Source organism: Hyla sarda, chromosome 4 (genome assembly GCF_029499605.1).
Source record: "Hyla sarda isolate aHylSar1 chromosome 4, aHylSar1.hap1, whole genome shotgun sequence".
Lineage (NCBI taxonomy): Eukaryota > Metazoa > Chordata > Amphibia > Anura > Hylidae > Hyla > Hyla sarda.
In genome coordinates, this window is record NC_079192.1 from 106,422,955 (window position 1) to 106,446,705 (window position 23,751).

General features: G+C 40.5%; 1 long non-coding RNA gene across 1 annotated transcript in view; it reads right to left on the reverse strand.

Annotated features, from left to right (window-relative positions):
• Positions 1–23,309, reverse strand: part of LOC130366879 (uncharacterized) — a 103,175-nt gene extending 79,866 nt beyond the window's left edge. Inside the window, exon 1 of the long non-coding RNA XR_008891973.1 lies at positions 23,287–23,309. This is a non-coding gene — a long non-coding RNA (uncharacterized LOC130366879). The remainder of the gene's footprint in view (positions 1–23,286) is intronic.
• Between the last annotated feature and the right edge of the window lie 442 nt (positions 23,310–23,751).

Sequence of the window (23,751 nt, forward strand, 5' to 3'; positions counted from 1 at the left end):
GGAGTTTAGCAACAGCTGGAGGCACCCTGTTTGGGAATCACTGGCGTGATTCCACCCCTATGCAATCCCTAATTTAGTCCTCAAATGCGCATGGCGCTCTCTCACTTCAGAGGAAATGGTTTAGGGCCACATATGGAGTATTTCCGTACTCGGGAGAAATTGCACTACAAATTTTTGGGGGCTTTTTCTCCTTTTACCCCTTATGAAAAGGAAAATTTGGGGGCTACATCAGTCTGTTAATGTAAAAAAAAAATGTACACTGACATGCTGGTATTTACCCACACTTTTAATTTTCACAAGCGGTAAAACGAAAAAAAAAGACCCCCAAAATTTGTAACGCAATTTCTCCTGAGTACGGAAATACCCCATATGTGGGCATAAAATGCTCTGTGGGCGCACAACAAGGCTCAGGAGTGAAAGTGACCTATGTACTTTTGAGGCCCAAATTGGCGATTTGCACAAGGGTGGCTGATTTTACAGCGGTTCTGACTTAAACACAAAAAAATAAATACCCACATGTGACCCAATTTTGGAAACTACACCCCTCACAGAACGTAACAAGGGGTATAGTGAGCCTTAACACCCCACAGTTGTTTGAATTTTCGTTAAAGTTGGATGGGAAAATGAAGAAAAAAACTTTTTGCACAAAAATGCTGGTATTACCCTAAATTTTTCATTTTCACAGGGGAAAATAGGAAAAAAGCCCCTCAAAATTTGTAGCCCCATTTCTTCTGAGTAAGAACATACCCATATGTGGATGTAAAGTGCTCTGCTGTGAACTACAATGCTCAGAAGAGAAGGAGCGCCATTGGGCCTTTGAAGAGAAAATTTGTCTGGAATTGAAGGCCACGTGTGTTTACAAAGCCCCCCATAATGCCAGAACAATGGACCCCCCCCCCCCGCATGTGACCCCATTTTGGAAAGATACCCCTCACAGAATGTAATAAGGGGTGCAGTGAGCCTTTACACCCCACAGGTGTCTGGCAGATTTTTGGAACAGTGGTCCGTGAAAATGAAAAATGAAATTTTTCATTTGCACAGCCCACTGTTCCAAAGATCTGTCAAACGCCAGTGGGGTGTAAATACTCACTGCACCCCTTATTAAATTCTGTGAGGTGTGTAGTTTCCAAAATTGGGTCACATGTGGGGGGGTCCACTGTTCTGGCACCACGGGGGGCTTTGTAAACATACATGGCCCCTGACTCCCATTCCAAACAAATTCACTCTTTAAAAGCTCAATGGCACTTCTTCTCTTCCGAGCATTGTAGTGCGCCAGCAGAGCACTTGACGTCCACACATGGGGTATTTCCATACTCAGAAGAAATGGGGTTACACATTTTGGGGGTCATTTTCTCCTATTACCCCTTGTACAAATGTAAAATTTGGGGGAAAAACCAGCATTTTAGTGAAAACATTTTTTCAGTTACACATCCAACTTTAACAAAAAGTTGTGAAACACCTGTGAGGTGTTAATGCTCACTATACCCCTTGTTACGTTCCTTGAGAGGTGTAGTTTCCCAAATAGTATGCCATGTTTTTTTTTTTTTTTGCTGTGCTGGCACCATATTGACTTCCTAAATGCCACATGCCCACCAAAGTCCATTTCAGTAAAATTTGCTTTCCAAAAGCCAAATGTGGCTACTTCTCTCCTGAGCATTGTAGTCCGCCCGCAGAGCATTTTACATCCTAACATGGGGTATTTCCATACTCAGAAGAGATGGGGTTACAAATTTTGGGGGGCATTTTCTCCCATTACCTTTTGTAAACATGGTAAATTTGGGGAAAAAACTGCACTTTAGTGAATTTTTTTTTCATTTACACATCAGACTTTAATGTAAAGTCGTCAAGCACTTGGGGCGTGTGAAGGCTCACTGTACCCCTTGTTACGTGCCTTGAGGGGTGTAGTTTCCAAAATGGTATGCCATGTGGGTTTTTTTCTGCTGTTCTGGCACCATAGGGGCTTCCTAAATGTGACATGCCCCCCAAAAACCATTTCAGCAAAATTCACTCTTCAAAATCCCATTGTCGCTCCTTCCCTTATGAGCCCTCTACTGCGCCCGCCGAACACTTGACATACACATATGAGGTATTTCCTTACTCGAGAGAAATTGGGTTACATATTTTGGGGGGCTTTTTCTTCAATTACCCCTTGCATAAATTCAAAAACTGGGTCTACAAGAACATGCCAGTTTAAAAAAGGAAGATTTTGAATTTTCTCCTTCAATTTGCTGATATTCCTGTGAAACACCTAAAGGGTTAACAAACCTTTTGAATGCCATTTTGAATACTTTGAGGAGTGCAGTTTTTATCTTTGGTATATCCTTTTTCCTTATAACCAGAGAGCTTCAAAGTAAAAAAAAAAAATGCAAAATTTTAAATTTTTTCATCAGATTTTGGAATTTTTCACCAAGAAATGATGCAAGTATCGACAAAATTTTACCACTAATATAAAGTAGATTATGTCATGTCGTAATCAGAATGAAAGGTAAAAGCATCCCAGAGTTATTAATGCTTAAAGTGACAGTGAAAATTGGCTGGGTCCTTAAGGGGTTAACTATGCTAGCATGTTATGGGGGTTAAGATGGGAGCAATATTACTGCTTCATTCCTGTCAAATTATATTATACTGTAAATGCAAAAGCCTATGTTTTTGCTCTCAAATTCCCAAAATCTGTGCATGTCAGGCTAAGGTTGGGTTCACACTATGGAATTCCTGAGCAGATTTCTGCTGCACAGTGCATAGCACTTGGAATACCACAAGGAATACATTGCCATCTATGATTCAGTCTGTGCTGCTACCATCGGGATTTCTCGTTATTCTGTCATGTGAATCCGGCCTTAGTGTGCGTGTGTTTCTAATGGTGAGGAACAAGTCACTGCTAGACATATATTAGTCTGTATGTGTTAATTCATCATGCACACAGCAGAAGTACCTGTGGCACCTATATTACAGAGCCATGGCTGATGTGTGGGAGGGAGAAAAATGACTTTGGAAATACACAGTCCTTAGACACAGTTCAGATTCAAGTACTTTAATAGTTAAGTACAAATTGACAGGCACCTAAGTCTGCTGTACAACCTCAGTCAGTCACATCAGTCAGCAGAGTACTCACAAACTCACGCTATGTTTCAGAGAAAACCCCCTTAGTCATGCATGAATGACTAAGGGGGTTTGCCCTGAAACGTAGCGGTCGGCAGGATGGAGCACAGGCCTTTGTCCATCTGACCTGTATAAAATCGGACATCTGTTTGCATGAAGTTTATCGCTACAAAATGTGAAGTTGTAAAACTGGAATTAAAGAAAAGAAGTGATTGAGAAAGCAACTGAGTTTGTGAGTACTTCGCTGACTGATGTCAACACATGCCTAACCGAAGTCACGTTGTCCAGGTACGCTTGTAGAAAAATTGAAAGGGAGAAAAGTGACTTCACACTTACAAACAAGGAATCATGGGACTAAGTTTAGGGGAACAAACTCCAACAGGAAATAGCCAGTTCACAAAAAGCATTATGATAATCTCACAACATAGCCATTTAGCCCCAAGACAAGGTCCTTCCTAAGCATGTCCATTACTGTCTGGCAGGTACATACTAAAATTATCTTATGGTGGATAACCCCTTAAACGTTCAGTCCATAGCTGGAGGACTATTAGCACTTGGCACATGTGTAATTTATAATATGTATGACTTTTCAGCCATTTTAGAAAGCTGTGTTTATTAATTGTTAAACACAATGTATCCCCAGCCATGCTGGTTATTTGATGAGTGGTACTCCCTATCCTCCCCATCCTTTTCTAAACTCTTAGATGCATCACCTTCCCTTGTTTTCTTGTTTACAAACACATTTACAAGTACATGATATGTGACCTTATTTACCGGGGAACCTGCAGATTCATTTATCTAGAAATTAGCAGGTAATGAAGTGTAAAAGCCCAGCATCCCTCCCCCTGATTAACATCATATTATGTTTGTTTGGTACAGAGGGACAATTACTTTGTATGAGCCAGAGGGGACATAGATCAATAAACTGTCTGAAGGGCAGGCAGTGCAAAGTGTTCTTCAAAAGGTAAAAAAGGTAAAACAGCAGCTTCTACAATACTATGTGCATACAGTACTCAGATACAGTACAGGGTTTGCCTTTTGAAAGCAACTACTTCTAAAGAATGGAACTTAGATACTTAGAGTGCTGCTCTTGCATTGGAGAAAATAGGGCCAACTTAAAACCTTATACGTTATTGTAATGTAATCCCAGATGATTATGACTGCATGAAATCTCTCATGCCCGGGGATGTAACAATTGTGACCGCGACCAAGTCGGCAGGGGAAGGGTGCCCTGACTACTATATGGGGACACCGTATGGCAATATGAGACAATTATGTGTGCACACTAAAACTTCATTTTTTTTCCCCCAGTAATTTCACTTGAATCCAAAGCATAATATCTAATTTAGTGTCTAAGAATCTGATTAAGTTACACCCTCCCTCTGTATATATATATATATATATATATATATATATATGTATGTATGTGACTTCAGATTTCATCTAGTAAAAGTAAATATGGCAAGGCATACCTATCATGCAGAAACAAGACATAAGTATCAAGTAAAGAGAGCAATGTAAAGTCCAGTAAACAAAACTGGTGACAGACAAACAAAAAGTATTGAATTTGATGATACTTGTACAACATTCACTTTGTAATGGTAAGTTACCAAAATGAATACAGAAGTAGAGAGAAAAAACATAAAGGTAGAGATTTATCAAAACCTGTCTAGAGGAAGAGTGGTGCAGTTGCCCATAGCAACCAATCAGATTGCTTCTTCCATTTTTCCCAGGCCTCTTTAAAAATGAAAGAAGCAATCTGATTGGTTGCTATGGGTGACTGCACCACTCTTCCTCTGCACAGGTTTTGATAAATCTCACTGAAAAAGTAATCTCATCTATGACACTGACATACGTAACAGTGAGAGTACTAAGCCACATTATTGCAATGATTACCTCACTCCTCACAAGAACGTTTTATTTTAGGACTCAATAAAGGCGCTCTATTATGTTTTGTGGTAAAACAAGACCTGTGGCCTCTTCACCTGCCTGTGATAGTAAACACATGTATGCCCCATGAAATTCTTTCTTTTTCATTACTATTATAAAGGTATGATAATTCCCAAGTGGGTGTTTTCAGTTTAGGGCATGTGCCACACTATGTGAGACTATCCAATGAATGTTTACAGTGCTAGATAGTGTAGGGACTAGGGACATGTCCCCTACTGGTATCACCCAGTTTATAATAATAATAATCATTTTATTTATATTGCGCCAACATATTCCGCAGCACTTTACAATAATGGGGTACAAATAAATGAATAGTATCAGACATAACAATATTACACACTAATTATTCAGAAGGAGTGAGGGAATGGGGTTGAGACAGGAGGCAAAAGGGATATGTTAATACAATGTTCCAGGCATAATATATAAATAATAAGGGTTGCAGGAGAGTGAACCAGTCGCCAATCGCTAAAGGTCTAACTGCATAGAGAATAGGGGAAGACTGTCAAATATGAAGCTTTGGATATCTCCAAGACCCCCAGATGTCTGAAAAGGGGCGAAGTGGTAGTAGTGGAGGCCAATTATGGAATATTATAGGCCAGCTTGAAGAGATGTGTTTTTAGGCCATGTTTAAAACTGTGTATGTTGTGGTTGAATCTGAGGGATCGAGGTATAGCATTCCAGAGAACTGGTGCAGCACAAGCGAAGTCTTGGAGACAGGAGTGAGAGGTTCGGATTATAGAAGATGTTAGTGTGAGATCATTAGCAGATCAGAGAGAACATGTAGGATGGTAGACAGAGATGAGCTAGGAGATGTAGGGAGGTGCAGCACTGTGGAGAGCTTTGTGTGTGAGACTGATGATTTTGCACTGTATTCTGGACTGAATGGGTAACCAGTGAAGTGACTGGCACAGGGAGAAGGCATCGGTGTAGCGACTGGAGAGGAAGATGAGCCTTGCTGCGGCATCAAGGATTGACTGGAGGGGGGAGAGTTAACAATGGGAAGGCCTATTAGTAAAGAGTTACAATAGTCAAGGCGGGAGTGAATCAGAACAATAATGAGAGTTTTAGCAGTTTCAATAGCGAGAAACGAGCAGATTCTAGAAATGTTGAGGTGCAGGTGACAAGAACGTGAAAGGGACTGAATGTAGGGAGTGAAAGACAGATCAGAGTCTAGTATAACTCCAAGACAGCGAGCTTGCTGCCTGGGAGTTGGCTATTTCAGTCACACATTTTAAGTAAGAAAATAATGGAAAAATAATAATTGGATGTGAAAAACGAAGTGGAGCCACCCTTACTGGCATCCAAAGGTAAAGCTCACATGGGTAAATAGTAGTCCAGAACATTTAGTACTGCCCTGTACTGTGGAGAAGCACTACTATATAGCCAGTTAGTGCATGTGCTTCAGTATTACAGGTACATTTCCAGTGAAATGCCCATATTTATTTTCTGGATCTTCTAGTCAATCATAGTCACCACAGACCTAGACACCACAGATAGGCACTGTCAGTGACATTTTATATATTTAAGTTACAATGGCCTAGGAAAGACCATCATGTAAAAAATATTGTAAACTGAAGCCATTGTCACTTGTTGTAAACATGTTATTCCTATATGAACTGTATGTGTTATGGTAAATACAAATAATGTTCAATGTTTCAGATTACAATGTATGCAGAAAAGGGAATATATGTATATTAATACTGTTATTGGTACTGTTATATTGTTGTCAATCGTTATTAGCCCTTACAACAAACAAGAGGGATACCAATCCATTTTAATTGTCATTCAATCTTGAGTGGTATAAAGACAAGAAGCTCAATTAACACAATCAATTCTCTCTGTCTGGAACAGATAAGCCTATGTCCTTATTAGTCTGTTCATTATACATTGGAATATTGACTTTGGATGACAGTGTGGAACTAAATGGTTACATAAAAAACAACATTGTAGCATACAGTGTTTTTGGCAGCCCTCAAGGTCAAAATCAATAATGAAAAATAACAGAGATGCTGAAAATGAACTAGATGACAAATACGAATCAACCATAAACCCATCGTGAACATTGGGCTTTTTCTTTGTATGTATGAGCTCCCATGATAACCATTAAAACTCAGGAACAATTATGCCCCTAAGCTATATTTTCATGTCAATTGAAATGGAGTTTACTCAATGTCCCTTTAAGATAACATTCAGGATGATCCATAGATAGGAGTTTTAAGTCATAGCGATTGATATTCATGCATGAGGGTTTGGGCCAGTTGGACTAGTTCTACCCTCTACGGTTCTTTTACTGTCAGGTTACTACCCACATTAGGAAGTCTAAAGTTCACCTGGATGTACTGGCCAATTATTTTGCCTTAATTAAAAAAAGTGATATTTCTATAAATGCTAAATAAAGTGGCCCAGATTTACAGATGCATAAGCAACAGAATTTGTGAGCAATTTGTGCCGAATAACTGCCTTACATAACTTGTGCCACATTTGGTATGAGAAATAGCCATTTAGAAGAACCCAGTAAAAAAAAAAAAAAGAGAAAGAGAGAGCGAGAGAGAATAAAGAGATTTTTTATGTCATTTTAATTTAATTTAATTAGAATATTTGAATTTATTTACATTTTTTGAGTACCTATTCTGGTAAACATCGAGCTGGCAGTCCTCCGCCAGGCGAGATACCACCTGTTCAAGCCCCTGCCTCTCAGTGCCCCCTGATTATGAAAGTGCAAATGTTTCATTTAATCAGTTATGATTCATTGTTATCGCTCCAAGCTGTTCCATTGGATTCTTGTGATAATTCCACAGATATGACGTAAACGACCATAGGGCCTCAGTCTTGAAAAGATTACATCGATTTTTTTAAATTTAAATTTAAGATTTATATTAGATTCCTAAGTTCAATGTCCCGGTGCTTACTTTGAACTATTATTGCATGACCACAAAACCCAATCTAACAAGGAGTCTCATGGTGGCACAATGACAGAGCCTAGAGGTGGCGGCAGCATGAGGAGACCATAAAGTGGCAGAACGATTCAGTCTGGAGATGGCAACAGCCTGACAAGACCATAGGGCTTCACAATAGAGAAGAATAAAGATCTTTTTGAAATTTTAAATTGAAGATTTTAGATATATAAAAATTTTAAAAGTTTAATTTAAGGTGCCAACAACAAAAGGAGACCATATGGTGGCACAATGACACAGCCTGGAGCTGTCGGCAGCATGAGTAGACAATAGGGCTTCACATCCCTAAGATTAAAAGATGAATTTTAAAATTGAATTTGAAGTTTATGGTAGCTAGTGCTACCATAAAATAGTTTTAGGTGATGTCCCAGGCCCAGCAGCATCAGTAAACCATATAGTGGCTGAATGGCACAGCCTGGAAATGGTAGCAGCATGAGTAGACAATAGGGCTTCACAATCTCTAAGATTAAAAGATTAATTCTAAAATTGAAATTGAAGATTTATGGTACCTAGTGCTACCATAAAATATTTTTAGGTAATGTCCCAGGCCCAGCAGCATCAGTAAACCATATAGTGGCTGGATGGCACAGCCTGGAGCTGGCGGCAGCATGTGTAGCCAATAGGGCTTCACAATCCCTAAGATTAAAAGATTAATTTTAAAATTGAAAATTTTAAAATTGAAATTTAAGATTACACTCCTAAGTTTTAATGTTCAGGGCCCCGTCGTGTGGTTAGAAAGGACCAAATCTAACAAGGAGTCACATGGCGGCGCAATTACAGAACCTGGAGGTGGCGGCAGCATGAGTAGACAACAGGGCGTCACAATCCCTAAGCTTAAAAGATGAATTTTAAAATTGAAATTGAAGATTTATGGTAGCTAGTGCTACCTTAAAATATTTTTAGGTAATTTCCCAGGCCGAGCAGCATCAGTAAACAATATAGTGGCTGAATGTCACAGCCTGGAGCTGGAGGCAGCATGAGTAGACAATAGGGCTTCACAGTCCCTAAGATTAAAAGAAGAATTTTAATGAACTAGAACAAAGGAAAGCGCTCCATAGTGTGTTAACGTGGGGTGAAATATAAAATGAACAGATGTTCAAGTGCTTACCAGCGGTGGTTGTACTAAGCCACGTTCAACAATGGTCAAGGCAGTATTAGTGATGATAACCAGGATCCATCAGCCGCTCCTGAGACAAAACAGCAACCACACAATCACCTCCAGAAAAAACCCAAGATCAAGCAAGGCGTGAGGATCTAATGTACAGTAAAAAGGTTTATTACCAACAATGCAACGCATTTCGGGGAATACCGCTTCTTCAATCATATTGGGAACAGGAAGGGTTTATGGTATTTATACAACACCATTTAACCCTTCGATAAACAGAACAACACAGGTAAAAATACAATGCAATTACATATAAAATACAAATACAAATACAGAGATATGTATACCAAATTAAAGAAACACTTATATGCAAATAAAGTAAATAAGTTAACAGACATGTAAATTCATAATTTCATATTTAATAAAAACCGCCAAATGCTACCTTGCATTTTCAATAGATTCATTAAGACCACGTGGAAAAAGTGTGTTGAGTGTAAAAATCCAAAAGGATTCTCTATTAATCAATTTTTGAAATCTATTGTGTATATAAAAAGGGATCGTTTCTATAATCACCAGATTTAGAGTGTCAAAATTACCATCACAATTTAATGTAAGATGGTGGGACACGCTATGTAGCATGTAATGGTTTTGACATTAGATCAGTGCAAATATGGGAACTAAAGGAGTATTTAACCCCTTAAGGACCAGGCCCATTTTGGCCTTAAATTAGAGAAAGAAAACAAAGGTGCGCTCCTAGTGTAGAGGTATTAAGTAAGCAAGAGCCCCCTGAGCATGCTGTTAGTTGTGGCTTCACAACATCTAGGCAGCTACAAGCCTTGAAACCAAGATCTTATGTTCCAGGATGTTGGAAACTTATGGTTTAAGAGTCGGAGAAGCGCCTGGCAGAGTCCTATTTTCCGGATGCCTATCCAATTGATGTTTATTTTGGCCTTAAGGAACAGACCAATTTTATTTTTCCATTTTCGTTTTTTCCTCTTCGCCTTCTAAAAATCATAACTCTCTTATATTTCAATCCACATACCCATTTGAGGGCTTGTTTGTTGCGTCACCAATTGTACTTTGTAATTACATCACTTATTTTACCATAAAATGTACGGCGCAACCAAACAAATATTATTTATGTGGGGAAATTGAAAAGAAAGCAGCAATTTAGCAAATTTTGGAAGGTTTTGTTTTCATGCTGTACACATTCTGGAAAAAATGACATGTTTTCTTTATTCTGTGGGTCAATACGATTAAATTGTTACCCATGTTATATGCTTTTCTATAATTGTACCACTTAAAAAAAATCTCAAGCCATTTTAACAAAATTAGTGTGTTTGAAATTTGCCTATTTTGACCACCTATAACTTTCTCATTTTTCCATATATGGGGCAATATGAGGGCTCATTTTTTGCGCCATGATCTGCAGTTTTTATCAGTACCACTTTTGCTTAGGTTTTACTTTTTATAAATTTTTTATAATTTTTTTTTAATAAAATGTGACAAAAAAGCAGCAATTTTGGAATTTTAAATTTTTTTACATTTACGCCGTTCACCATACGGGATAATTAACAATATATTTTAATAGTTCTGACTTTTAGGTACGCGGCAATACCAAATATGTGTATTAATTTTTTCTACGCTTTTTTGTGACTAAAATGGGAAATACGGACGTTTTACTTTTTTATTGGGCGAGGGGAATTTTCAAATTTTTTTACTTTTTTATTTTACATTTTTTTACTTTTTGTTTTTTTTTTACACTTTTTATGTCCCCATAGGGAACTATTCATAGCAATTAGTTGATTGCTAATACTGTTCAGTGCTATGTATAGGACATAGCACTGATCAGTATTATCGGTGATCTTCTGCTCTGGTCTGCTCGATATCAGACCAGAGCAGAAGACCCCAGGAGCCAGCCGGAGCCAGGTGAAGGGACCTCCGGCCGCCATGCTGGATGATCAGATCCCCGCGGCAGCGATGCGGGCGATCCGATCATCCATTCAAAGTACCACACTGCCGCAGATGCCGTGATCTGTATTGATCACGACATCTGAGGGGTTAATGGCGGATATCCGCGATCGCGCTGATCGCAGCTGGGACCTGCCGCGCATGACTCAAGCACCGCTCCGGTACCCACGATCATGGTGGCACGTAAATGTACATCATGGTTCGTTAACTACCACGTCACCATGACGTATATTTACGTCCATTGTCGTTAAGGGGTTAATAGACTGAATCATGGGGCAACACTTACATTTGATTTTATTACACGGAGAGGTACCTTTTTGAGTTATGATAGTAGAATCTTTAGTCGGGTTATCTTTTTTCATTTTACTAGGGATAATTAAATTCCGCAGGTTCATAGACCTGCATAACATGACACCCGGTTGTCCAACAAGGGATCGCTTTTTAAAATGGACCAATATTTCCTCCAATCCATTTAACATCATTGGCTGCACAGTTAAAGTTGTTAATAAAACTGTATGCATATTTATTAACTTGACTTGATTTTTTTTGTTGGAAGGAAGGTGTTGGTTTAGGGAATACAAGATCAGATAGTTTTTTATTTTTCACTTTATTGTATGCCTAGTTACCCTAATATCAACTTAGGGTAACTCTTTTCTAAAAAAAAAAAACGATCCCGTGTAGTAAGGGATTGTTTAGAAAAATCCTCAAAAGAAGTACAATTCGAAGATATTGCCCATAGAGCACATTCCGAATCTATTTTGGATAACGAGAACTATTATATTCTAACAAACTGTTAATATCTATCTACTAGTCAATATGTTACATTTTATAAGTGACTTATTGATGATTTGTTTATTATTTGGCCCGGGTCACCATCACAAGCACAGGAATTTGTAGAAGAACTTAATCAAAATAAATGGGGCTTAAAATTCACATTGCATTGTACCCCTACCAAGATCGAATTTTCGGATCTCCTGGTCAGAAAGGACCCTATGGGTAAAATCGTCACACAGACTTTTTTTTTAGGCCGGTAGATTTTAACAGTTTGTTAGAATATAATAGTTCTCATTATGCAAAATGGATTCGGAATGTGCCCTATGAGCAATATCTTCGAATTAGAAAGAATTGTACTTCTTTTGAGGATTTTTCTAAACAATCCCTTATTATACGGGATCATTTTTTAGAAAAGGGTTACCCTAAGTCGATATTATCCCAGGGTGTACAATAAAGTAAAACATAAACAACAATCTGATCTTGTATGCCCTAAACCAACACCTTCCTTCCAAAAAAAAAAAAAAAAATGAAGTCAGGTTAATAAATATGCATACAATTTTATTACCAAATTTAACTCCTTAAGGACGTAGGGCGTACCTGTACGCACTACGCCCGGTCCCAGTGTTTAAAACGGGGTCATGCTATTACCCCGCATCACACCGGGTCGGTCCCCTCTGCTAATCATAGCCAGGACCCTGGGCTAACAGCACGCAGCATCGATCGTTGTGCCGCGCGCTGCTAACCCTTCAGATGCTGCGATCAAAGTTGACCGCCGCGTCTGAAAACAAAAGTAAACGCTTCCCGGCAGCTCAGTCGGGCTGATCGGGACATCGTGATAAAATCGCGATGTTCCAATCAGCTGGCACGCAGGTGGAGGTCTCCTTACCTGTCTCCGCGGCGTCCGATCGTCGATTGATTGCTCCAAGCCTGAGCTACAGGCTTGAGCAATCAAGCCCCTATCTGACTGATCCGTGCAAAGCTATGGCTTTGCAGGGATCAGCATATGAGATCAGTATGGGAGCTATAGCACTGCAAAAAAAAGGGGATTAAAAAAGCTAACAAAGGTCATTTAACCTCTTCCCTAATAAACGTTTGAATCACCCCCCTTTTCCCATAAAAAAACCCAGTGTAAATAAAAATTTAAATAAACATATGTGGTATCGGCGCGTGTGAAAATGTCTGAAATATAAAAATATATTGTTAATTAAATTGCACGGTCCATGGCGTGCGTGCAAAAAAATTCCAAAGTCCAAAATAGTGTATTTTTGGTCACTTTTTATATCATGAAAAAATGAATAAAAAGCGATCAAAAAGTCCGATCAATACAAAAATGATATCGATAAAAACTTCAGAACACGGCGCAAAAAATGAGTCCTCATATCGTCCCGTATGCGGAAAAATAAAAAAAAGTTATAGGGGTTGGAAGATGAGAATTTTTTACATTTAGATTTCCCTGCATGTAGTTATGATTTTTTTCCGAAGTACGACAATATCCAACCTATACAAGTAGGGTATCGTTTTAACTGTATGGACCTACAGAATAAAGATAAGGTGTTATTTTTACCGAAAAAAGCACTGCATAGAAACAGAAGCCCCCAAAGTTACAAAATGACATCTAATGTCACTGCAAAGTAGAATTGGTGGCGCAAAAAATAAGCCATCATATGGAATTTTATGTGCAAAATTGAAAGCGTTATGATTTTTAGAAGGTGATGAGGAAAAAATGAAAATGCAAAAACGGAAAAACCCTGTGTCCTTAAGGGGTTAACTGTGCAGTCAATGATGTTAAACGGATTGGAGGAAATATTGGTCCATTTTAAAAAGCGATCCCTTGTTGGAAGAACACCTCCCCGGACAACCGGGTGTCGTTTTACGCAGGTCTATGAACCTGCCAAATTTAATTGCCCCTAGTAAAATGAAAAAAGATAACCCGATTAGAGATTCTACAATCATAACTCAAAAAGGTGCCTCTCCGTGTAATAAAATCAAATATAAGTGTTGCCCTATGATTTGGTCTATTAAATATTCCTTTAGTTCCCATATTTCTAAAAAAAACATATCTGATAAATACCTGGAACAATTGTGATAGCATGTATGCAATCTAGCTTTTGCATTGCTCTTGCGGTCTCCAATATGTGGGCTGCAGTGTTCAGACAATGCAGTCCCGAATGAACAAACACAGATCTAATGTCAAAAACCATTGAATGCTACATAGCGTGTCCCGCCACCTTACATTAAATCATGATGGTAATTTTGACACTCTAGATCTGGTGATTATAGAAATGATCCCTTTTTATATACACAATAGATTTCAAAAATTGATTAATAGAGAATCCTCTTGGATTTTTACTCTCGACACGCTTTTTCCACATGGTCTTAATGAGTCTATTGAAAATGCAAGGTAGCATATGGAGGTGTTTAATAAATAAAAACTTTATTTTATTTTATATATAGTTTATAAATGTAAATGTCTGTTAACTTATTTACTTTATTTGCATATCTGTGTTTCTAATTTGGTATACATATATCTCTGTATTTGTATTTGTATTTTATATGTAAAAAAAAAAATCTTTTTTTACCTGTGTTGTTCTATCGTAGGGTTAAATGGTGTTGAATAAATACCATACACCCTTCCTGTTCCCAATATGCCTGATGAAGCGGCCTTCCGTGAAACGCATTGCATTGTGGGTAAGAAACCTTTTTACTCTACCCGAGATCCACGCACCTTGCTTGATCCTGGGTTTTTACTGGGGGTGATTGTGTGAATTTTAATTAAGTTTAATTAAGTTTTAATGTCCTGGGCACCGGTGTGTTGTTACAAAGGACCAAATCTAACAAGGAGTCGCATGTCCCATGGTGGCACAATGACCGAGCCTGGAGGTGGCATCGGTATGAGGAGACCATATTGTGGCTGAATAACTGCCTGGAGTTTGTGGCAGCATGAGAAGACCATATAGTGTCTGAATGGCACAGCCAAGAGGTGGCTGAAGCATGAGGAGACCATATATTGGCTGAATGGCACACAAATCATGTTTGGCTACCCAGAAATCCAGCGGATCTTCAAGGTGTGATGGCATGGGTATGTCAAGGTATGCCACCACCTGCTGGTTCATGTCCTGCTCCAGGTCTACCTGCTGCTGATGAGTTGCTTCACTATGCAGGTGAAGGAAGGTACTCATCAGCTTCTGTAGACTCAGGCTGCTGCTGATGGAGCTGGTACCTCCACCCCACCCCTCTCCAGCAGCCATGGCAGTGGAAAGTGAGCGCAGGGGGCCCCCCGATTCAGACCTGCGAGAGGATTGACGATGGCACCGATAGGCATCGGCTAACTCACTACATAGGATGCTTCTGTAATAGGTCAGTTTGTCCTCCCTCTCAGTGGATGTAAAAAAGGCCCCTATTTTGTGGCGGTAAGGTGGAGATCCAGAAGTCAACCTGCTGCCGAATGGTGACAATTCAGCTGTCACTACACAAGCAAGTGAGCATGCATCGTGCCATTTGTGCAAGTGACTCGGGGGGACTCCCTGCCTCCATCTCCACTGCATACTGCCACGGTGTGTCTGGGTCCTCTATCTCGCCTTCCTCATAACCATCTTTCTGCTCCTGCTCCTCCTCTCCTGTCAGATTACTAGAAAAACTGCCCATTTGGAGAAATCTAAACAGTGCTCCACTCTGCCCCTCCTCCTCCTCCTCCAGTTCAGCCCCTGCAGGGCTCACATGGCCTTGAGATATAGGTGTCACATCTCCAATGCCCTGACCAGCCATAGTTTCCAACACGTGCTGTAAGAAATTAAGCAGTGGAATGACATTGTTTATCCCGGAATCCTGGCGACTTACTAATAATGTGGCTTTCTTAAAGGGCCTGAGCAAACAGCAGGTGTCACGTATGAGCTGCCATTGGTTCACATTGAAGTTACACAGGCGAGTACCCCTATCCACTTGGATCATCAAGAAGATGGCTTTTCTATGTTCGTACGGTCGGTCCAACATATGGAGGGTGGAATTCCAACGTGTGGCAATGTCACAAATCAGACTATGTTGGGGGATATCGTTCTGACACTGCAGCTCAAGGAAGGTGTGCTTTGCACTGTATGAGTGGCTGAAGTGCATGCAAAGTTTCCTTCCCATTGTTAGGATGTCTTGCAAATGGAGTGAACACTTCAGTAACTGCTTGACAACCAGATTTAACATGTATGCCATACAGGGCGCATGGCTCAGCCTTACCAGTTGCAGGACAGACAAGATGTTCTTCCCGTTGTCAGTCGCCATGGTTCCCATTTTCAGTTTTTTTGGAGTAAGCCATTTCTTTACGAATGACTTTTAGCAGTTCTTCCCCTCTGTGACTCTGTTCAGCAAGGCAAACCATGTGAAGAACAGTGTGACACCACCGTGTCCTGCACACATAGTAGGCTAAAGGGGCACTGAGACTTGTCTAGGCAGTGGAGGCTGAGTACATGGTGGAGGATGAGAAGGCGGAGTCGCACACTGTCACAGAACCAACAGCCTGAGAGCGTGGAGGAGGAAGCGGCGTGACCTGTCCAATTTGGTGTTGTGGCTGTGCAGGAACCACATTCACCCAGTAAGCCACAAAGGACATGTATTGTCCCTGACCATAGTTAAAGCTCTAGACGTCTGCGCTGCTGTGCACTTTGGTACACACCAACAGGCACTAGGACTGGCCCATCTTCTCTTCCACAAAATTGTGCAGGACTGGTGCTGCCTTCTTCGCAAAGAAATGACAGCTTGGCACTCTCCACCTCGGCTCGGCACAAGCCATCAGTTCTCTGAAAGGTGTAAAGTCCACCACTTGAAAAGGGAGGGACTGCTGCAATAGCAACTTAGACAGGAGCACATTCAGCTTCTTGCCGTTGGATAAATTGGCGCATAGTGTTGTCTCTTGGACATGGCTTCGCCAATGGGTTGTTGGTGGAATGACTGACTAAAAGTAGGAGGGGCAGGAGCATCTGGAGCGACAGAAGGAGGGTATGAAACACAGCTACCTTTGGCTGAGGTGGTGGAGCCTTGGCGGGCTGAAAGAGGGAGCTGCGTGCCACTGGGTGATGCAGCAGGCTGGACCACTGCATCAGAGAAACGGTTCTCCAAGGCCGCTTTATAGTGGCAAAACATATGTTGACGCAGTGCTGTGGTGCCAACATTGGGACCCTGGCCACGCTTCACCTTCTGCCGACATATCTTGCATGTGGCTATGTTAATCTCCTTCGGATGCTTGATGAAAAATTGCTACACGGCAGAGTTGCTGATTTTCCCACCAACAGTCTGCACTAATTGACTGCTACTGCCGCCATCTCCAGGAACCCCTGTTCCACCACCTCCTGGGAAGGTAGGCCGCTGCAAAGCAGGTGGTCTCCCCCAGACACATTGGCTCCAAAAATTTCCACTTCTGCCACCTTGCTTACTTCCAACCATGCTACCAACTTAACCCCTTAAGGACCAAGGACGTACCGGTACGTCCTTGGTCCTGCTCTCCTGATATAACACGGGGTTACACAGTAACCCCGCGTCATATCACGGCGGGCCCGGCGTTATAGTGAAGTCGGGACCCGCCTCTAATAGCGTGCAGCGCCGATCACGCGCTATTAACCCTTTAGCCGCGCACTCAGAGCTGAGTCGCGCGGCTAAAAGTGAAAGTGAAAGTTGCCATCTAGCTCAGTCGGGCTGTTCGGGATAGCCGCGGCTAATCACGGCATCCCGAACAGCTGACAGGACAGCGGGACAGGACTACCTGCCTCCTCGCTGTCCGATCGCCGAATGACTGCTCAGTGCCTGAGATCCAGGCATGAGCAGTTATGAGGCAGAATCGTTGATCACTGGTTTCTTATGAGAAACCAGTGATCAATGATGAAGATCAGTGTGTGCTGTGTTATAGGTCCCTATGAGACCTATAACACTGCAAAAAAAAAAAGTGAATAAAGATCATTTAACTCCTCCCCTATTAAAAGTTTGAATCACCCCCCTTTTCCAATAAAAAAAAACATAGTGTAAATAAAAATAAAATTAAACATATATGGTATCATCGCGTGCGGAAATGTCCGAATAATAAAAATATATAATTAATTAAACCGCTCGGTCAATGGCGTGCGCGCAAAAAAATTACAAAGTCCAAAATAGTGCATTTTTGGTCACTTTATATCATTTAAAAATTAATAAAAAGCGATCAATAAGTCCTATCAATGCAAAAATGGTACCGTTAAAAACTTCAGATCACGGCGCAAAAAATGAGCCCTCATACCGCCCCATACACGGAAAAATAAAAAAGTTATAGGGGTCAGAAGATGACAATTTTAAACGTATTCATTTTCCTGCATATAGTTATGATTTTTTCCAGAAGTCCGACAAAATCAAATCTATATAAGTAGGGTATCATTTTAATCGTATGGACCTACAGAATAAAGATAAGGTGTCATTTTTACCGAAAAATTTACTACGTAGAAACGGAAGCCCCCAAAAGTTACAAAACAGCGGGTTTTTTTTTCAATTTTGTCGCACAATGATTTTTTTTCCGTTTCACCGTAGATTTTTGGGCAAAATGACTGACGTCATTACAAAGTAAAATTGGTGGCGCAAAAAATAAGCCATCATATGGATTTTTAGGGGAAAATTTAAAGAGTTACGATTTTTTAAAGGCAAGGAGCAAAAACCGAAAATGCAAAAACGGAAAACCCCCCGGTCCTTAAGGGGTTAATGGCTCAGCTGCTGCCTCACAAGCAACCTTCAATCCTCTTCTCCTGATGATAATGAATCCCCTTCTGCACCCAGCTCCCAAGTGCGATAGGCTCCATCATCATCACGTTGTGTCTGCACGTCACTGATGTCCTCCTCAGGTTCCTCCACAGTGTCTGCTTCAGGAGCCTGAACCCTGGCAAAGTCGCATTCCACGTCACTTTCCTCATCACTACTTGCCTGCCTAACGATTTTAACGGTGAATGACTGGGCAGTAGCTGCTTACTGTCCTCTATTAGATCGTCCTCACTGAATAGTGGAGCTGAGCCCATAGCATAAGATACTTCTTTATGCTAGGGAACAGCATAGGACAGAGGCAATGGGAGGACAGGGACTGCTCCCGTACCATGAATACTGAGAGTTGTGCCTGAGGAACCCACCGACTGTTGACTGGAGGTATCAGATGGGACTTGTGATGAAGTGGATGACTGTGTTAAGCAATCGATGACGGCAGATGGGTTGCTGGTCGAGACACAACCGCTAGCTGATACCGGGAACTATGGCCTCTCTCTGCGACTCCTGCTGCCACTCGCCCGTAGTCTGCTGCGATCTCTGCCTGATGAATTTAGGCCTCTGCCACTCCTCTGTGCATGTCATGGCACTTCTCTGCCTGACATACTTAGTGTGTATATGAGGGGAGTACAATACGCTTTACTACGCTTAAAACAGTATTTGTCTAAAACAGCAGCAGATGTGTACTTTTGGCTGTCCTTTCACAGTATCTAGGCCCTTGACAAATTAACAGGTACAAAATAGTATATTACTTAGATGTATGTATGTGGTATGCACTTATGAGGGCAGAAAAATGCGCTACAGTACACTTAAAAAAGTATCTGAGTACAACATCAGCCATTGAGTACTTTTGCCTGGACTTTCACACTATCCAGGCCCTTGGCAGATTAACAGGTACAAAATAGTACACTATTTAGATGTACGTATGTGGCATGCACTTATGAGGGCAGAAAAATGTGCTACAGTACGCATAAAAAAGTATTGGAGTATAACACCAGCTGGTGAGTACTTTTGCCTGTCCTTTCACTGTATTTAGGCCCTTGACAGATTAACAGTTACAAAATAATACACTGCTTAGATGAATGTATGTGGTATACACTTATGAGGGCAGAAAAATGCACTAGAGTACGGTTAAAAAAATATTTGAGTACAACACCAGCCGGTGAGTACTTTTGCCTGGCCTTTCTCAATATCTAGGCCCTTGACAGATTAACAAGTACAAAATAGTACAATACTTAGATATATGTATGTGGTATGTACTTATGAGGGCATTAAAAGTGATATAGTACACTTAAAACATTTATTGGAGCAAGACTCCAGCCGGTGATTACTTTTGCCTGGACTTTCACAGTGTCTAGGCCCATGACAGATTAACAGTTGCAAAATAGTACACTACTTAGATGTATGTATTTGGCAGGCACTTATGAGGGCATATAAATGCGCTACAGTACGCTTAAAAAAGTATTTGAGTACAACAACAGCCGGTGAATACTTTTGCCTGGCCTTTCACAGTATCTAGCCCCTTGCCAGATTAACAGGTGTATGATATATGTATGTGGTACGCACTTATAAGGGCAGAAAAATGTGCTACAGTACGCCTAAAAAAAGTATTGGAGTAAAACACCAGCTGGTGACTAATTTTGCCTGGACTTTCACAGTATCTAGGCCCTTGACAGATTAACAGGTACAAAATAGTACACTACTTAGATGTACGTATGTGTTATGCACCTATGAAGGCATATTAATGCGCTACAGTATGCTTAAAAAAGTATGTACTAAACCCAAAATTGCACTCTGTCAAAGACTATTAGGAATGGACTGCTGGGTATTATACCATATACAGATTAGTACAACCAGCAGATGATTTGTTGTGGAACAAAGACACAGACTTGCGCTGAAGGGGCAGGGACATAATACTCCCCCTTTATAAAGCATTGGTACGGCCTCACCTGGAATATGCTGTTCAGTTTTGGTCGCCTGTTCATAAAGGGACACTGCGGAGTTGGAAAGGGTGCAGAGACGCGCGACTAAACTAATATGGGGCATGGAACATCTTAGCTATGAGGAGCGATTAAAGGAGTTACAATTGTTTAGTCTTGAGAAGAGACGTTTAAGGGGGGATATGATAAACGTATATAAGTATATAAATGGCCCATACAAAAAATATGGAGAAAAACTGTTCCAGGTTAAACCCCCCCAAAGGACGAGGGGGCACTCCCTCCGTCTGGAGAAGAAAAGGTTTAGTCTAAAGGGGCGGCACGCCTTCTTTACCGTGAGGACTGTGAATTTATGGAACGGTCTACCTCAGGAACTGGTCACAGCAGGAACAATTAACAGCTTTAAAGCAGGGTTAGATACATTCCTGGAACAAAATAACATTAATGCTTATGCAGAATTATAAAACTACATCCCTTTCCCTTATCCCCTTACATCCTTCCCTTCAATCCCCTGGTTGGACTTGATGGACGTATGTCTTTTTTCAACCATACTAACTATGTAACTATGTAACTATGAAAGTTTATGAAGTTGAGACAGCTTGTTGAAATGTATGAGGCAACACACAGCTCTCTGCCTCTCTCTGTAATACAATGCTGAAGAAAGTGACTGGGAGGTTAATGGCTGCAGTAAAAATCCTTTTCAGTAGAAAAAAAGCACTGCTCTCTGTTCACCAGAACGCTGATGTTACTAGGAGGTGAAACGCTGCTTGAAAAATCTTTTCTGTGTAATAGACACACAGGCTGTCCATCCTGTCTCTCTGCAGTGTAATAAATGAAATGACTGGCCGCAATATGGCTGCCGATTATATAGGGCTGTGAAATCACAGGGGTTACTGGCTGCTGATAGGCTGCATCCTGCATGTGATTCAGGGTCATCCCGCCTACCCGTCTTCCTGCCTTGCCTTCCCACCTTCTCAGAGTTCCTTGCCCCATGTCCTCACATGTATATCCACCATTTTAAATGCTCTGGAGCCTGGACTGCACTAAATGGAGTTTAATGAAGCGATTTCATGACATCCGTAATGAATTTGGATTCCTCAGCTTTGATTTGCTCATCTCTAGTCAGGTCTATACATATCACTCCATCCTATAGGGTAGTGTCAGGAGAGAAGGGCCCTGGACTCTGTATAAGAAAACTGCAGTATGTTATTTATGGGATCATGTGAAAGATTTTGTAGTAGAGATAAAGTTTGGAGTTCCATTTCTGCTCTCAAAACCTTATTAAAAAGTGGGAAATAAAAATACAGTAGTTGCTCAAGTTACAATATTAATTGGTTCTAAGATGACCATTGTATGTTGAGACCATAACTCTATGGAAACATGGTAACTGGCTCTGAAGCCCCAAAATGTCATAAAAAATAATGAGGATTAAAGAAAAATAAGTAGATAACTACTATAGATAAAGCAAGTCCTTATGTATAAAAGTAAGAAAAAGCTGCTGGGAGCTGTAAACCACTGTCTATGTAGAGGACATGAGCTTCTTCAGGGACCTGTACAGTACTCAGAGTGTCCCATAAAAGTAAAATGAAGCTGCCCTTACCTGGTGTCCAAAGGAGCAGCTAACACTGGGACAGGTAAAGAGTAGTACAGAACTACAAGACAGCCAGTCAGTGCATGCAATTCAGTAATACAGGGGCTTTACCATTAAAAAAAGGTGTGATCAATATTGCTGGAACAAAAATTACACTAGTTTTTGAATATCTCCCATCTTCAAAAAGTTTATTATGTGTCTCCAAACTCTTTGTCAAGGTGATATAAAGTGCTAAAGTGGACAATGTATATACTGTATAGAACTATAATCTCTCAGTTATCAATAGAAAATAGTTTTTAGGGTGAATTCACACAAGGAAGATTTGTTGCAGAAAATTGGTTCTTTTCGTATGTGGTTTTGGATGAAAGCACATTGAGATAAATAGAACCGTTGAAGAGATTTCGGCAAATAATCTTCTTGTGAAGTTTCCCGTGCAGTGTAATTTGCTATCGAAACATATTCTCTACTTATGAACTGCAAGCGAAATCCTTGATATTCAATCCCAAAACTTAGAAGGCAGTGTAAATGTATGCAGTATCAACTTAGATGAGTGATCAAAGTCAGTTTAGACAAGATGACTTTGTGTTATACTGACCCTATCAAGTATGACTGAGGCCTACCAGCATTTTGGAATAGATTAAATCACAAGGGTCTTTTGGATTTGTTTTCAAGAACATCTTCCAAGACTTGTGACTGACCACAGGAGTTGTCTGAAGATTTTTTTTTTCCTGTTTGGACCCCACGCCTGGCCTAGATTTTCACATTCTTCAAGGATAGGTGTAATTTTAGATGTGCCTTGCAAGCTTTTTTTTCCTGTTTTTGTCAGTACTACAGGGATCTTATCCCATGATGTGAAACCCCAGCACATTTATGAAAGCAAATTTCCTTCCCTACATCCTTGGAAGATAAATGACATTAAGAAAAACAAAACTGCAAGACTGCCATGGATTAAACAACAAAGCTGTGTCCTACTGTTATCATAACCTCCGTCAGTTTAACCTCTCTGTTATGTGGCTGCATTCCCAGTATTAGATTTCACCACTGTGTTGCAGAGATATATTTTCCTGGTACTGGAGAGTAAAGACGTGGGCTTATTCTCTAGGTTAAAGAAAAACTCTCATGTTTTTATTGATAATTTGTATTACTTAATACCTGCTTGCGTTTTTGGCTTCGTTCATGGAATAAGTAAACAGATTTAGTATCAACTGATTTACTCACCTGCCATGATGTATAAATGCAGCTTTAAATGTAGTTGGTTGATATATGCTGGAGGTAACAGTTCACTCCGCTTTACTTAAAACCACTCGTCTATGTTTTTTTTTTTTTAATGCAGCTGTATTCACAGAAAAATTAGACATAGACATAGGCAAAATTCAGACATATATATAGGCAAAAATTAGACATAGGCATACTGCTGCATTCCTCTGGGGCAGTTATTGCCAACCAGTGTACCTCCTGCAGCAGCCCTCAATGTGGCGACAATAAAACAGGTTAGTGTGAGTTCACATTAGTGTTGAGCTCCATTCAAAGGAGCCCCACTAGTAAATTCTATTAAAACTGTGGGAGTTGAGTAGAGAAATAAATTCTGGATGTTCTAATTTTTTCTCTGCTACACTC